The sequence below is a fragment of the Chanodichthys erythropterus genome, chromosome 7 (assembly GCF_024489055.1).
Source record: "Chanodichthys erythropterus isolate Z2021 chromosome 7, ASM2448905v1, whole genome shotgun sequence".
Classification (NCBI taxonomy): domain Eukaryota; kingdom Metazoa; phylum Chordata; class Actinopteri; order Cypriniformes; family Xenocyprididae; genus Chanodichthys; species Chanodichthys erythropterus.
Window position 1 is genome coordinate 19,995,549 of NC_090227.1, and position 17,342 is coordinate 20,012,890.

The window sequence follows — 17,342 nt, forward strand, 5'->3', positions numbered from 1 at the left end:
TATTTATGCAGCTCATTAGAGCTCTTTATGCAATTCTTTTGTCTTCTCAGGTGAGAATCACCCATTATTCATGATTATTCATGCCTCCACGCATACTGTGTTTCTTCACCAAAGATGTTTTAGAAAATTTAAATCTCTCTATTGTTTTATATGAACAAGCAGGAAGCATAATTTTACATAATTCTGAAGCAACAACTCTAGTCTACAACCTCAAATACCCAGAAGTCTTGTGAACAAAGATTTAATATATATATTTTTGGCCTTATTTCAGTGACTTAAGTTTTTTGTTTTTTCAATAACCACGCATAAACGTTATTCCTTCAAAAACACAAACATGTACATACTTGTTCCTCACATATTATGGTAGCCTAGTTTGTGCTGAATCCAGTGTAATGACACTTTTTCCATTACAGTTTTTGCCCGTTGCTTGAACACTATAGACCCATGCTTAGACTAAAGTAACACAACTTGAAGCTTTTGTTACCATAACTCAAACACATGTACCCATACCTTAAACAAAAGCGCTGCTTTGCACTCTAGTTGCAATTCTGCAACACACTTACTCCTTTATGCAACACACTTGGTCCTGCATACTACACACTATTTCATACATAAGACACTTCATTCAAAAATGAAATCTCAGGGTACCATTGAGAAAACACATCTATTCAAAATACAACACACATTGGTTAATTGATAAGACGTTGACACACACCTCAAAACACTTACTTACAAAACTGAACACCAATCAGACAGCTACAAAAAGGCCTCAGTTACAGTTTTTTACAGACGCTAGGACACATTTCTCAATACTTAGGTCACTTTTGCAAAACTCTTCACACAGTGAGCACAACAGAATTCTATGTGGGCTAAACTGAGGATCAATTATCATTGCTTTTGCACAAAATGCATTCAATGAGTACATCTCTCAAATTTCATGAATTATTTTCTCACTCAGACACAACAACTGCCAAAACTCTTTGTACGTACAGGCCAATTTGCACATGCTTACATACTGTTTTCAAAACTGTTAAACTTCTGTTCAAAACAATAACATAATACAAAACTGAATAAGACAGCAATTTGCTTCCTACAGTAATATTTTAATGAAATATATTTTAAATCTGAAAATTAAATGCTATAAAAACAATTGAATTGTATCTGTATCAGTGGACAAATGTGTGTATAAAAATTCTTGTATTTTGGAATTATAAAAAAATATAAAAATAAATAAACAACATCAAATATTGACGAATTCTGCATCATGTCTGATTCATTCCAGTAACATATATTGCAGTGAACTATAAACAGAGATGTGTCCTTGTTTTACACAAGAAAACATTGTATAATGCTACATGTTGTTAGTGTTTTTTAGGTCATTGTATTGTGGGTGACATAGTGTGTTTGTCGGCTGTCAACGTTTGCTAGTGTTCTGGAAGAATGAGTTGATTTGAGACCTGAATACAGTGTTTTGGTAGTTGTAGTGCATTTTGAATGTGAAATGAACTGCTTTGCCAAGCTGAAAGTTGGTTAGGAGAACTGTGTGAAGAGTTTTGCAAAAGTGACCTAAGTATTGAGAAATGTGTCCTAGCATCTGTAAAAAACTGTAAGCCATTTTGAGAACTTTGCAAGTATGGAGAGCAAGAGGTGGAGGCAGAGGAAGACAAAGAGAGAGAAGTAGGACATGGTGAAAGAGGCTATGCACAAAACAATATTTCAGATGATATTAGAGCAATGGTGGTGGATCATGTGGCCAGACCCAAACAGACAGCAGGATCTATAATCCCACCCACACACAATTGGCCTGTTTTTCTGTATTTACAGCAGTGTATTTTGTTTTATTTTTCTATTATTTTTGCATTATTGCATTTACTGTACTGTAAAGTATAGTACTGTGATGTGCAGTATTGAGTTGATGTCATTTGTAACCTTTCAGTACTTTCATTTTTGGTTGTTGTGAAAACCTTTGTTGGAAAAAAAAAAAAAACCCAGAACAAAAACTAAGTGTTGCATTAAGCTTCACAGAATGCTAACTGATGAACTGAATAAAAACAGTGAAAATTAAAGACTGCAGTGTTTTATATATAGTAGACTAGTGTGTTGCTGCTGATCTGAAAGTGTATTCATATGATGCAAGTGTGTATCATTTTGTCATCAGAGTTACATTTTGACAAAGGAATGTTAGGTTTTGATAGCAGAGTTTAGGTTTTGATAGTAGAGTTTCAGTTTGACACAGATGTGAATGGTATATTTCCCAGTGTTGTGTCATGTTTACTTATGTGTAGAGTTTTGGCACAATGAGCGAAGTTTTGCAAAATGTGTTCAAGCAACGGGCAAAAACTGTAATATGTTTATTAACAACTGAAAAAAGCACAAATGTCAGGGCATGTCAAAACTTCTCCAAGGCCCCAAAAATCCTCAGACCCCTGAGGGTTAAGGAATAAAAAATTTGCAAATGTATACATGTGTTCATCATGTGAAAAGTTCTGTGAGGGGGAGAACCACAAGCAACACAACTTATTACTGGTTTTTGTTTTTTGTAGTATTGTTTTGAATTTATCTCACCAGTGTGTAAGACTGTTGTAGTGTATGTGTTTTTGAGGGCCTGTGTGTGATGTCTGAGGGCAAGGTTTGTTTTTTCAGCAAGGGTGAATGGTTTTGAGTGTATAGCTTCATTTTGACCTGAAAATGTGATGTTTGGGGAATTGGGCGAGATGTTATGGATTTGTGTTTACTGTTTTGAGAATATGAGGCATTGTTTCAAGAAATATGTTTAAGCAATCGAGAAAAACTGTAAATAATTTTATTTGCAAATTGCTTATTGTTACATTTGAGCTGTATAGGCAAAAGTTGGGTTCGAAAATTCTGCTCTCAGAGCCAGTTAGCAGAAACAAACTAGATGTTTCAGCTCATACCTCACGTTTTCTTTGGTTTGCACAAAAAGTAAGTCTCATCTAACAAATTATATAGCATCATCTAAAAATAATTTTATCATTTTCAGATATGAAATATATGGTGAGACTTGTGTCTTTAGCTACAATGAGTTTCTAGACCCAGTTTCTACTCCAGCGAGTTCAGTTGTTAGCTCTCAGGGGTCTGAGGATTTTTGGGACCCTGGAAAAGTTTGTGCTTTTTTCAGTTGTTCATAAACATATTAACGGAAAAAGTGTCATTACACTGTATTCAGTACAAACTAGGCTACAATAATATTTGAGGAATATGTATGTACATGTTTGTGTTTTTGAAGGAATAACGTTTATGCATGGTTATTGAAAAAAACTAAAAACTTAAGTCACTGAAATAAAGCCAAAATATATATATTAAATCTTTGTTCACAAGAATTCTGGGTATTTGAGGTTGTAGACTAGAGTTTTTGCTTCAAAATGAGGTAAAAATTATGCTGCCTGCTTGTTCATAAAAAAAACAATAGAGATTTAAATTTGGTCAAGAAACACAGTATGCATGGAGGCGTGAATCCTCATGTATAATGGCTGATTCTCACCTGAGAAGAAAAAAGAATCACATAATAATGACCTGAAATGACTTGCATATTAATGAGGCCTTTCAGTCAGGTAGGCTGTGAAAAAACGTCTCGGGTTACGTCTGTAACCCTGGTTCCCTGAATAAGGGAACGAGACGCTGCGTAGTCGCTTTGGGAACACCTCTGCGCGTTTTGTCTTGAAGCACTCGTGAAATCGAACCAATAGTGTGACGGGACGTCAGTGCGGGTGACGTCACGGACCAGGAAGCTATAAAGCACTCCTGAGAACAAAGAACGCCAGCTTCTGATATGGATGAAGCAGACGCTCACAGGCGTGCAGGGAGTATGGCTAAGCTAAGCAGCGTCTCGTTCCCTTATTCAGGGAACCAGGGTTACAGACGTAACCCGAGACGTTCCCTTTCATGGGAACATCGACGCTGCGTAGTCGCTTTGGGAACACTATCCCAACTAGGCCATAAGACCAAGTGCCTGTCTGTTATCTTACGACTAGAGCACCGAGGACCCTGGAGTGGAGCCCAAATTAAGGTTATATAACCTAATGAAGGTATGCTGAGATGACCACCCAGCCGCATCACATATCTCGTTAATGGGAACCCCCGAGATCAAAGCCTTTGAGGCAGCCATACCCCTAGTAGAGTGTGCCCGGACAGCCAAAGGTGAAAGCTGCCCGTATGACTCATGGGCAAGAGAGATGGCCTCGACCACCCACTTGCTCATTCTTCCTGATCCGGATTAATCAAAGGAGGAGGACAAAAGGCCTGCAGTACAATCGGTCCTGGGACGTTGGTGGGGACCTTGGATTTATAACCAGGTCTAAGATGAAGGAAAGCCCTGAACATACCAGGCGCAAATTCCAAACATGAGGGAGCAACCGAAAGTGCTTGAAGATCTCCAATTCTTTTGAGAGATGATATTGCCAACAGGTGGACAGTTTTAAGAGAGAGGAATCTTCCAGACACCTCCTCTAATGGTTCAAAGGGAGCCTCAGCTACCCCTTCCAACACAATAGCCCAATCCCAGACCGGAGTTTTGTACGCACAGAAGGCCTCAGCCTCTGGGTACCACAGAGAAAGCGTATAAATGGGGAGTCTCTTCCACAGAAGAGTCCCCCAACAAAGCATGATAAGTGGAAAAAGCCACTATATAAACCTTCAAGGTAGAAGGAGATAAACCATCCAAGTTTTATACTTTGTGAGATTGCAGCACAAGACTGATAGAAGAGTGGAACAGGTCCAGCTGACGTTGTCTACAGCAAGTAGAAAACAACTTCCATTTATTTGTCTGTATAGCTTTCTCGTGGAAGGAGCTCTGGAGTGGAGTATAGTCTCGACAACCTCAGTTGGGAGACCGGATTCTATGAGCCTAGCCCCCTCAGAGGCCAGGCTCAGAGTTTCCACAACTCCAGGCGGGGGTAAATTATCATGCCGCCCGCTTGAGACAGAAAGTTCTGTCTGATAGGGATCTCCATGGGGGAGCAGTGTAGAAGAGACACTAGGTCTACAAATCAAACTCGGGTTGGCCGGAACGGGGCCATCTCTAGGCAAACCCTCTCCAGAACTCCTGGGAACAGAGCGATCAGGGAAATAGTGTGTACAGACGTAACCTCTGCCATGTCTGCACCATGGCATCCAACCCCAGAGGGGTGGATTAGTCAGAGAGCACCACAGTGGGCAAAGAGATGTTCTTTCGAAGCAAATAGGTCAATTTCTGCACGACCAAAGTTCTCAAATGAGCTCCACCACCTCAGGGTGGAGACTCCATTCCCCGGGCCTCGGCCCCTGCCTCAACAGGATGTCTGCCCCCACATTTTGATGCCCCGGGATAAGTGCTGCTCTCAGGGAGAGGAGCTTCCCCAGGGCCAACAAGAGGATCTGATGGGCTAATCTGCACAACTGGCAAGGCCTCAGACCCCCTGATGGTTGATATGAGAGACCACTGACATGTTGTCTGTGCGAACCAACACATAGTGGCGACCCTTGGGTCTGGGAGGAAGTATTGAGTACTCAAAATACCTCCATCATTTCCAGATGATTTATGTGCCAGGAAAGTAGATGGTCCTCCCAAAGACCCTGAGCCAAGCGACCACTCAAGATCGCCTCCCAGCCTGTGAGGGAAGCATCTGTCGTTAGCATTACATGACGACAAGGAGCCCCCAACACAGGTCCCTGGGACAGGAACCAAGGCTTCTTCCACATGACTAAGGCACGAAGGCATCGTCGCGTGACCTTAATCATGCGAAAAGGATTTCTTCTCTGAGAAAACCCCTTGGTCCTGAGCCACCACTGTAAGGGTCTCATGTGCAGCAGGCCAAAAGGTATCACGTTGGACGCAGCTGCCGTAAGACCCAACAGTCTCTGAAACTGTTTTGCAGTGTGTGACTGGCCTAATTTCACCCCATTCACGGCCGAGAGAATGGAACGCATCAGAGCAGTAGACAGACGTGCCTGCATTGTGATGGAATCCCAGACTACCCCTTTTAGATAGTTGGTAGTTTAAGCTGGAAGAAGCACACTCTTCTTGGCATTAATTCCAGCCCTAGCCTTCTGATGTGAGACAGAACAACATCTCGATGTTGAACTGCTATATGCTCAAACTGAGCTAAATTCAACCAATTGCTGATATAATTCACCACGCGAATGCCCTGGAGTCTCAGAGGAGCCAGAGCTGCATCCACGCATTTTGTGAAGGTGTGGGGTGAAAGAGCTAGGCAGAAAGGAAGAACCCTGTATTGATAAGTTTCGCCCCCGAAAGCAAATCTGAGGAACCTCCTGTGCTGAGGATGGATGGATACAAGAAAGTATCCTACAACCCTCTTTGGAACAAAGTACAGACTGTAAAACCCTGACAGCTTGCTGGGAGGAGAAACCCCTTCTATAGCTCCTTTTTGCGAGAGCGTCAGAACTATGTGTTCCAATACCAGAGACTGCAAGGGTTCCACCACTATAGGGAAGACCCTGTTAAATTGGGGCGGGCGAGACCCGAATTCTGTAACCCTTTTCTATTGTGAGCAGTACCCATTGAGAAATACTTGGAAGTTTCCATCTACCAGAAATCTACTAAGGAACCAGTCTCTCAAGACTGGCCTCTGGAGTATGCCACTGGCGACAGGACCTTTTCGAAGCCTTCTTGGTAATAATAATCCGCAGATTCCACAAAGACTTCAGCTGTGTTGCCTGTCCCGGTCCCCAAGCTTTCTGCGGGGGAGCACGGGTGGCGACACTTTTTTTTTTTTTTTTGAATGAACGGTCAGACCAGTTCCCTGAAATGGCGAACCGGCAGGTAACAACTGAACTGACCACTCTATGACCCTCCTTTCTTTGGAGGATCACTGGAAACCGCTGCGCCCTGAAGCACACGAGGTGGCAGGGTTGACAGACCGGCCTCTTTTCCTTTTAAATTCCTCAGAATTTAATGTATTCAATTTTTCATTTAATTCTCAAATTAAATGCAGCCAAAAACAAACAGTCAAAAATGACAGGCTGAATATATTAGAATACAAAAATAATTATAGCTCGAAATAGTTTGCAATATTATAGGGAAAGAGAGAAAGGGAACTTCCGTCTACTCAGTTCCCTCCAAATATATATAAACGTATATATATATATATATATATATATATATATATATATATATAAACGTATATATATATATAAAATATATTACGGGCACGATATCTATGCGCAGCCTCGGCAAATGCGAGATCCGAGCCGTATATTCTTTATTGCGGACTTAATCTGCGCGCTGCCTTGGCAAACGCGAGATCCGAGCTATATGTTCTTTATTGCAGGCTTAATCCACGCGCTGCCTTGCGTTAGACTTTTATTCCCTCGAGAATAAAGCCAACAGGAGTGGAGCTAAAAACTCTCGCTAGTGCATACTTCTCTTTACACTTCGGGACATTTTTATGAATGAACACTGTCAGCTGTGAACTGACGTGCATGCTCCACTCTCAGCAAACAAAACATTGTGTGCATCCTTACTCGCTTTGTAGTATAGCACTGGAAGGAACACAACTCAAACTGCTGTTCACTTTCTTTATATATACAAATATATCTTCAATATTTGTAAGTTGACAAATTCAGAAAGATATTTAACTTCTCAGTTAAATCGAGAAAATAATCAGACAAGTATTTCACGGTCTGAATATTAAACAAAATAATCATGGCTTTCAAACACAACTGATTTGTTTTTGATGTTAGAATAAACGTGTGATTTTGAAACACGATATGAGTCTGAGGTGGCGAGTCCTCAAATCAATATCACAATATCCACCTCCTCAGAGCTGGACATGTGAAGTAACGGTGCCTCAACCCAGGGGAAGAAACCGCAGAGCGTGCTTCGACCTGGGAGACGGCACTGAAACTGGCAGGTAAGGGCAGAGAAAGGGCAGCGCCCGTCTCTAACCCCTCTGCCAAATTCATCTGCGAACTCCATGATCTGAGCCGCCGCTCTGCCTCGGCAGATGCGCGGGACCCGACCACAAAGAACGCGAGCCGCGGCACCTTCCTCAGAGAGCGCCCGGCGGGAGTGGAGAGGTTTTATATTACAATGCTCGCAAACAACCCCCTCGAGGGCCGCCTGGGCATGCTCCGCTCCCAGACAAACAACACGGAGCTTGTGTGTATCCCCACCCGTGAAGTAATGAAAGTAGGGAAACACACGGTCTGATGCTGTTTGCTCGCCATTATAGTGTCTTTTGTATACTATATATATGTGGTGTAATACTGATACTCTTGTTCTCAAACAAAAGAGATCGTTTCTGTATATGTAAATGACAGACAACACCAAATAAGACACACGATAACACAGAGCGCTGCTGAAGACACAGAATCTGGCGTTCTTTGTTCTCAGGAGTGCTTTATAGCTTCCTGGTCCGTGACGTCATCCGCACTGACGTCCCGTCACACTATTGGTTCGATTTCACGAGTGCTTCAAGACAAAACGCGCAGAGGCGTTCCCAAAGCGACTACGCAGCGTCAATGTTCCCATGAAAGGGAACCCTCTGTGATCATGATTCAAATCTCATCATGGTGTAAATCAAACATATAGAAAAAACAACAATACTGTGAAATATTATTACAATTTAAAATAATGGTATTCTATTATATTCTTTAAAATATAATGTATTTCTGTGATGCAAAGTGTCTGAACAATTATGTTACCTCTATGGAATTTCATATAGGCTTTTATCTTAAAACATGCACATTTGGAGAAACATTGATGGATTCTCATGTTTATGTCATTTTTCTATACAGAGGAGTATTTATTCATTATTTATTGTCGTCACTGTAAACGCTGGATACTGTGTTTACAATTCATACTTTCGGCCGGAGGGCGCTCTGTGTACTTTTAGTCCACAAATGCCAATGCTAAAGAAGAATAGGCAATCCAGGAAATAACTGAACTAACAGAGGCCAGAGATCACTAACTATGGCTATTCAAAACACTTTTCAAGACAATAAATACACGATTGAGACGATGAATGCATGTATTTACGCAGAATTTGCGTCTGAATAGCGCTGACTCTGTGGGCGTGGCCGCATTAGCGGATAATGTCTTTAACTAAATGACAGGCACTTCATGTAACAGCAGAACATCCTTCAGCTATAGTCTACAATGAGTTCAGCACGTTGTGCTCTTCCTTTGTACCTTACACACTGTAAAAAAGAAAAAGTTAGTTCAACCCAAATTTTCCAGGCAACCGACTGCACATAATTTTTGAGTTGAAGATATCAACTTCATTTTTTAAAGTTTTGAAGAACTACAATTATTAAGTCGTGTCAGCTAAGTTTTTCAAGTTCTGACAACTTTTAAATTATTTTTTAAATTCAAGTTACTGGAACTTTCAAGTCTGTAAAAGCTTACTATTTTGAGTACAAACACAAACAGCTTTACAGTTCCACAATGTAAACAAGTAATCTTATGCCCAAAGCAGATACATCAGATAAATCAAAAGGAACAACATAAAAACGAAGGTGGTCTATGTAAAGACTTACAAAATATCCAAACATAATAAATGAACAGACACGATAAAAGAAGTCTTCCCCATGGACACTTGCCACACCAGCAAAGATGCAGACAATGCTGAAACAAAGCTTGCTTCTACTGAAAAACAATCAACAGTCTCGTTATATGACAGCTACAAATAACAGATTGGGCTGCAGGCCGGATGGCTCTGTATTTATGTTTTGGTGCTCTGTGCACAACGAACTGTTTAAGGAGTGAATTTATTATAATAAAAACCACCAGCAGCAGTCAAGCTGACCCCGTCCTCTTCCTTCCTTACATGAACTTCATTACACTACTCAAAGTACTAACATTACAAATCACTTTTTAGTCAGCGATATTTAATAAATTATCAAAAAATATTAAATCAAATCATAGATCTAAGTAGAAAGTAGCTACTTTCAACAAATCACTTTCATCTTTCACTTTCAATATCCTTTTAAGTCTTTTTTAAGTATTCCGTATTTGGTGCTGTGATGAACAACACTGAGATTACAAAAAAAATGAATGGCTGTTTGAAGCATTTGAAAAACTTCACTAGCGCAGTTACTTTGTTTGCACGGTTTCCGTGGTAACCGCTGCACGCTGCTGTTCCATCATCGACCTCTGTTGTCAGAGAGTGAACGCGAACGTCTCCTTCTTGTGCACGTTGGGATTGTTTACATCTGAGTGCGTGTCCTTTTGACGCAGAATACAGCGGTGTTGTGCATTTTATACGATTGATGGGTAAAGTATTCTTAATTGCCGTATAAAAAATTAATAATTGATAATAAATTATTATTTACGGTATTCTGAAGTGCCCACGATTACAATATCGTTCATATTCATTATCACGATTTATCGCATTACCGAATATCGGCACAAGTCTAGTCACAATACTGGAATTTCTAACTTCAATACAATACCTTGAAAATGATCAATATTCAGTATCATTTTAAATACCATGGGGAAAACCACCACATACTGTATACCATAGATATTTTAATATCTAACTTTTTTCATTATTTTCAAGCTTCAAAAAGCACAAGACTCGTAACAGTAATCAATTTAAATGGAGCAGTTTAATTTAAGTCTTCTGAAGAGACCTGTCCTCTTTATACGATGAACAAATATTAATTAAGGCTTTTATTTGCATATTTAAAAATTGATCAGATACCATTACAATAATCTCACTTAAAGATTTGCTCACTCTGTGTATTTGTGTCTTTACAGTATAGGGTAACTTTGTTGCAGTAGCTCACACACAACACAAGAAAGCTTGATTTCAAACTGAATTAAATTTACAAAAAGTACAAGTAAACAGTCAGTAATAAAATAAGAACAAAACATTTTTTTACCTAAATTGAGTTGAGGTATTCAAAATATGACATCACTGAATTTTTATATGCCATGTATCTTAAAGGGTTATTTCACCGAAAAAATTCAATTCTGTCATTAATTTCTCACCCTCATGTTGTTCCAAACCCTTCATTCATCTTCAGATACAAATTAAGATATTATTGATGAAATCAGAGAGCTTTCTGACCCTCCATAGACAGCAACATTATTACCACATTCAAGGTCCAGAAAGGTAGTAAATGCATTGTTAAAACAGTCCATGTGACTACAGTGGTTCAACCTTCATGTTATGAAGCGACGAGAATACTTTTTGTGCGCAAAAAATAAATAAATTTATTCAACAATTTCTTCTCTTCCATGTCAGTCTCTGACACTGTTGACGTAGTAAACATCACTTCCAGGTTCTAAGTCAAAATGTCGGCTCATTGTTGGCCGGCTTCTGTGGCAGCATCACACGCATGCGTAGTGATGCTCAAGTGAACAGCATCAGAGAGTGATACAGAGACAGGAAATTGTTGAATAAAGTTATTATTTTTGTTTTTTGCACAGAAAAAGTATTCTTGTCACTTCTTAACATTAAGGTTGAACCACTGTAGTAACATGGGCTATTTTAACGGTGTCTTTACTATCTTTCTGGGCCTTGAAGTGAAGTTAATAAACGTAATTTCGGGAGGAGTATGCCCATCTAATCTTCCAATTAATACCAAGGTATAAAACCAGCATCTTACCTCTTCCTGTTGTTAGTTCTTTCGGCATCCCTCCTCCTCCCCTTCTCCTCCTTTTGTACTTATTTTTGCCTGTTATAGGGGGGCAATCAGAGCTCGAGTAGGATATTCTTTCCGAGCCCCTCTATAGCAGACAGCAAGCCAAATCTGTTTACCACTTACGCTAAGATTATATGGGCATGCAAACTCGTGAAAGTTGCAATTACGTTGCAGTCTGGGGTCAGAAAGCTCATGGATTTCATCAAAATATCTTAATTTGTGTTCTGAAGATGAACAAAGGTCTTACGGGTGTGGAATGACATGAGGGTGAGTAATTAATGACAGAATTTTCATTTTTGGGTGAACTAACCCTTTAAGAGCCATATAGTATGTTGTTTATTTAGATAAAAAGAACATCAGAGGGGTTTGACCTGTAATGTCTGTACAATATAGTGATGCAGTTAGACAGACTAGGTTATTTTTTATGTACAAATCATACAAATGCCCCATTCTGAAACATATACATTGTTAAGAAATTAAAGATCCACCTTTTTGTTGAGAGACTTTCTGGTGCATTTCAATTAGCGCATAAGATTCCCTGTAGCATTTTCAGCATTACAACGTTTAATTTAAGAGCACAGAGAGATTCACAATTGCACACTACACAGTCTGACAGTGCGCACGAGAAGCAGCAGTTGATGTATATTTGAGAGCTTGCGTTGTTTTCTGCACGGTACAATAATGTGCTCTCGACATTTGTAATTAAAATACGCCATAGAAATCTGCGGGTATGATTAAAATTATGTGCAATACCTGCAATCTCGCGCTGACGTTCAGGCTCTGTAACTGAAACGTGTGCGTGACAGGAGGAGGCGGGTGCGTGTCGAACTCGCTGTTGAGCAGATGAGAGAAGGAGAAGAGAATGCACCGCTGGGAAAATATCAGGGTTTTCATTGGTCCGTTTATGATCAGATTTCTTTATTGGCTACCGATATGTCGGTCAAAGGTTTGAATATTCAAATTGTTGGCGTACTCAGTAACGGAATTTGAATACATAGCTTAAAGGTGCCCTAGATTGTTTTTTTTACAAGATGTAATATAAGTCCTAGGTGTCCCCTGAATGTGTCGGTGAAGTTTCAGCTCAAAATACCCCAAAGATTTTTTTTTTAATAAATTGTTTTAACTGCCTATTTTGGGGCATCATTAACTATGCACTGATTTTTTCAGCACGGCCCCTTTAAGAGATGCGTTCCTTCTGCCCCACTAGCTCTCGACTATACATTGCATAAACAAAGTTCACACAGCTAATTTAACCCTCAAATGGATCTTTACAAGATGTTCGTCATGCATGTTGTATGCATGCTTCGAATTATGTGAGTAAAGTATTTATTTAGATGGTTACATTTGATTCTGTGTGAGTTTGAGGCTATGCTCTCTGGCTAACGTCTAATTCTACACTGTTGGAGAGATTTATAAAGAAAGTTGTGTTTATGAATTGTACAGGCTGCACATGTTTAAAAATGAAAATAGCAACGACTCTTGTCTCCGTGAATACAGTAAGAAACGATGGTAACTTTAACCACATTTAACAGTATTAGCAACATGCTGATGGAACATTTAGAAAGACAATTTACAAATATCACAAAAAATATCATGATATCATGGATCATGTCAGTTATTATTGCTCCATCTGCCATTTTTCACTGTTGTTCTTGCTGGCTTACCTTGTCTGTGCACAGATCCAGATGTTAATACTGCCTTTCCTTGTCTAATGCGTCAAATGGGCTGGCCAGGGGCGTAAATTTCATCGGACAGTAGGGGGGGACAATAAACATAACATTTCTCAAGAGCAATTTTTGAAGGGGACACAAATAATACAGCCAAAATTTTACTTATAAAGGATATATGCAGGGGTTAAATTGGGCCGGGGCTGTCCGGGGCTCGACATTAACGCTTAATTTCTTGAAGGGCCAAGAGAAAGAGTTTCATGTTTAAATTTTCCCAACATTTCTTATTTGTATATTCAAAAATATTTAAAGAATATCATAACTTTATTTAATGCAGTTGTAATTTTTCAGTGTAAATTATTTAATTTGATTCATAACAGTCCTGCTTTATTTTTCTTATTGAATTTATTGATCAAATGTAAAAAAAAATAAAAAAATAAAAGATGAAGCATGTAATAAGATTAGGGGAAAAAATGCCCTTGGGGTAAATATCAATACCCTGTATTTTTTATTGATATGCTCTCCTTTAGGCCTACAGAAAGACTTTGTTATCAGATGTAGCTTTGCACATTGCCAACATCTAGAATGATTTTGATCTGCATTTTAGTGTTCATAGCAGAGGGCTCTGTCGACTTATTTTTAGTTTGTCAGTTGATAAGATTTTGTAGGCTTTGCATACACATGTGCACTCCTTGAAAGCCTGAAACCTGTTAATTGTTGTTGGTGTGGGTGACATAGTATCCAACAAGCAATTGTAAACAAGCTACCAAATACGCTAGGTAACATTATAATTGCTAAAATAGCGGACTCACGGAAAAAAAATCATGTTATCATCTTGCTTTTTTTTGTTATGACTAATTACTCAGCGTCGGCAGCATTAAAGCAAAAATAACCACTTCATACGATGTTTTTGAATAAAATAGCCTAAACAGCCTACTTACTAGAGCTCCTCTCAACTACCGTCTGTCTTCTCTCCTGCCGGCGCCGCCGGATTTCTACACGCACGAGTGTGACGTGCGCAGTGGACCAAACCACTGTGAGGCAAGGGAGAGGTGACTCAAAATGTTTCTAAACTTAAAACGCCTGTTTGCGTTTGTATTGCTTTACTTCTTACACAATTATTTTAAGGATATATCAATATATATCATATATCATATATATCATTTACAATACTTAGAGTGGTTTTTAATTATATTTTTTGGGGGGGACAGCACTCAGATAGGGGGGGTCATGTCCCCCCCGTCCCCCCCGCGATTTACGCCTGGCATTATGCAAATATTGGGGTCATACATATCAATGATCCCGACTGTTACGTAACAGTCGGTGTTATGTTGAGATCCGAGTGTTTTCCGGAAGTCTTTTAAAACAAATGAGATTTACATAAGATGGAGGAAACAATGGAGTTTGAAACTCACTGTATGTCTTTTCCATGTACTGAACTCTTGTTCCCTTTCGATACTTCACTCGTACTGCGTATGGGGAAAAGTCTCCCTTTTTCCCCGTCACTAAAGCCTTTTTCAATAACGCAGTGTAACTGCATCGTCATTGGTTCACTCATAGCTGGGCGGCCTATGGCGAGAGAGCGCGCGAACTTTCCCACCGAAATGGGCGGGGCAAAGGGCTATATAAGCAGGCGTTTCGCCATAGGATTTCAGTCCTTTCTCCTTCAGCGACGACAACGCATCTCTTCGCTGATCTCCGCCTGAAGCCTGAGGAAGCTCGCCGCCGTCTGAAGAGGCCCCGCAGCGGACCCAGCTGAACTCGCCGGTCGGAGACAGCGCCGGCGCCCTCGCTGACTGCCGCCCCGAGCGCCGTCCTCGAGACGCCCGCCTCCCGCTCCCGCTTCCGGCCGCCTTCTCAGCGTGTCTCCTGCCGCCATCCGGCGCACCTTTGAGAGTTTCTCCCGCGGCTTCTGCCGTTCTAAAAGAGCGTTCCTCCAGCGGTTCTACCGCTCTAAAAGAGCTTCCACGGCCCTCGCCGCTCTAAAAGAGCCCCCACAATCGCCGTTGTAACGGCGGCGGCGTTGCTGCAAATGCCGCGCCACTCCTGTGGCACGTGCAGAGCCCCTCTGCACGACGATGACGGACACAGCGTGTCGCGTGCCTGGGCAAGTCCCACGCCGACGGCGCGCTCGCTGGAGCCTCATGCCCGCACTGCGAGAGCATGAGCCTCGGTTCTCTGCGCTCGCGGGTCGCCTTCTTCACTGAAGGCGATCTCGCCGCTCGCGCCCTCCCGTCTCCTTCCTCCCGCGAGCCGGCCAGGAAAAGACAGCGGGGTAGAGCGACTCGGCGCCCGGAGTCGTGCGAGCTCACGCCGGCCCAGCCCCCGCGTGCCTCGCCTTCTCCCTCTAGAGAACAATCTCCCGTCCTGTTCTCCCGACCAGAGCAGCGTCCCTCTGCAGATGCGAGCAACCTCGTCTCGTTTGGAGGATCTGACGAAGAGCCCGACGACTGCATGTCTCTTGCGGCTTCTGAAGCAGAAGGATGGGCTGGCGAGCTGGACGAACCCGCTCCCCCGCCTCCTCTGGAGCCCATTGAACACGGCCAGGGTATGGATGCCGAGCTCTTCCGCATCCTATCCAGAGCAGTGGAGGAGTTAGACCTCGACTGGGCCCCGCCGGAGGAGCCATCACGCGGCCGCCTGGATGAGTGGTTCCTGCCAGGCCGTCGCCAAGCCCCTCGCCAGCGTTCCGCTCCGTTTCTTCCTGAGGTGCACGAGGAGCTTACGAAGTCGTGGCGCGCTCCGTACTCCGCCCGCCTCCACACAACGCACCATTCTGCCCTCACTGCTGTCGACGGCGCAGAAGAAAAGGGCTATGAGCACTTGCCGCCCCTGGATGAAGCGGTGGCAGCTCACCTTTGTCCTCCCGCGGCTGTGGGATGGAAAACTAGGCCCTGCCTTCCAAGCCCTGCAGAACCACCTCTACACTGGCTGGAAGGGCCTACACCTCTGCTGGCCAAGCTGCTTCGGCGATTCACACCATGGCGATCTTCCAGGTGTTCCAGGCTAAACTCCTCCGCTCCTTGGATAAGTCCGGCACTTATGCACCTGCCTTCAAGGATCTCCGCAGCGCCACCGATCTAGCCCTGAGGGCCACGAAGGCCACTGCCCAGTCCATCGGGCGTTCCATGGCCAGCCTGGTTGTGCTTGAGCGCCATCTTTGGCTCAACCTTACGGAAATTAAGGACCTGGATAAGACGGCCTTTCTGGATGCTCCAGTCTCCCCTTCCGGTCTTTTTGGGCCAGCGGTGGATAGCTTCACTGAGAGCTTCACAGCAGCGCAGAAGTCGTCTCAGGCCATGAGACACTTTCTGCCCAAGCGCTCCAGCTCCGCGTCTGCTCCCAGCCGCCCCAGGACTGCGCCGGCTCAGCAGACCAAGCCTGCACCATCCGCCTCTCAAGCAGCACCGCCTAAGGAGCATCGTCAGCGCCCTCGCCCTGCTAAGCTACAATCCTCCTTCCCGAGACGCCAGGGACCCCGGCCCAAGATTGTGCTGGACCCGGTGACTCCGAAGACGTCCTGATCCAAAAGCAGGAAGGAAGAGGGTCGGGGAATGTCTCGTTACGACCGGACCTCCCCGAAAGCTCCCTCGTGCAGTCTCCCCTCCGCCTCGTTTAAACCCGGGCGTGGGAGAAATGCTCTGTGTTGTAAGTGGGCCCAAACTTGTTGCGCCCAAACAAAACGCTGTTTTCACGGCGAACACTATTTTACTTCCTCAAAAAGAGAGCAAATTTCCTCTTCCACCCCCTTCGGTGCACGGCCCCCTTCCCAGCAGCCTATCACCCAACATCATTGTCACTCGGGCCGAGGCCTGGCAGGCCATCCCCGACGTGTCAAGTTGGATCCTAGGGATCATAAAGCAGGGCTACTCGCTCCAATTTGCACGGCGGCCCCCTCGCTTTGGAGGGGTGCTTCAAACCTTGGTGAACCCGGACGACGCCCCTGTCCTCCGGGCCGAGGTCATGACTTTACTGAAGAAAGGGGCTATAGAAATAGTTCCCCCTTCAGAAAGCGAGTCAGGCTTTTACAGCCGTTACTTTCTGGTCCCCAAAAAGGATGGCGGC